Source organism: Etheostoma spectabile, chromosome 7 (assembly GCF_008692095.1).
Source record: "Etheostoma spectabile isolate EspeVRDwgs_2016 chromosome 7, UIUC_Espe_1.0, whole genome shotgun sequence".
NCBI lineage: Eukaryota > Metazoa > Chordata > Actinopteri > Perciformes > Percidae > Etheostoma > Etheostoma spectabile.
Genome location: NC_045739.1, coordinates 25,948,220 through 25,948,460, shown reverse-complemented (window position 1 = coordinate 25,948,460; position 241 = coordinate 25,948,220). Strand labels below are relative to the sequence as shown.

The following is a 241-nucleotide window of genomic DNA, read 5'->3' as shown; positions in this document are numbered from 1 at the left end:
AACTATTATTTCAGGAGCTATTTTTCTTCCTTTACTTTCTGCACTCTTAACTTTCCATTTTTGTGAAATATTAATCCATAAGTTTTAAAGAAATTTTTTGCTCTAAGAGACAAAGGTTTGCTGTTGAAATAGAAAATTCAAAAGTTCATTGTAAAGAAAATGAAATATTGAGTCAGATAAATGATTATTTCCAGCTTTAATGGTGAAGTTGCATCTTGAGGGCTTGTAGGTTTAGTTCAGT

At 29.0% G+C, this 241-nt stretch overlaps 1 pseudogene; it reads right to left on the bottom strand.

Annotated features, from left to right (window-relative positions):
* Nucleotides 1-241, bottom strand: part of LOC116692386 (immunoglobulin lambda-1 light chain-like) — a 32,137-nt pseudogene that overhangs the window by 15,877 nt on the left and 16,019 nt on the right.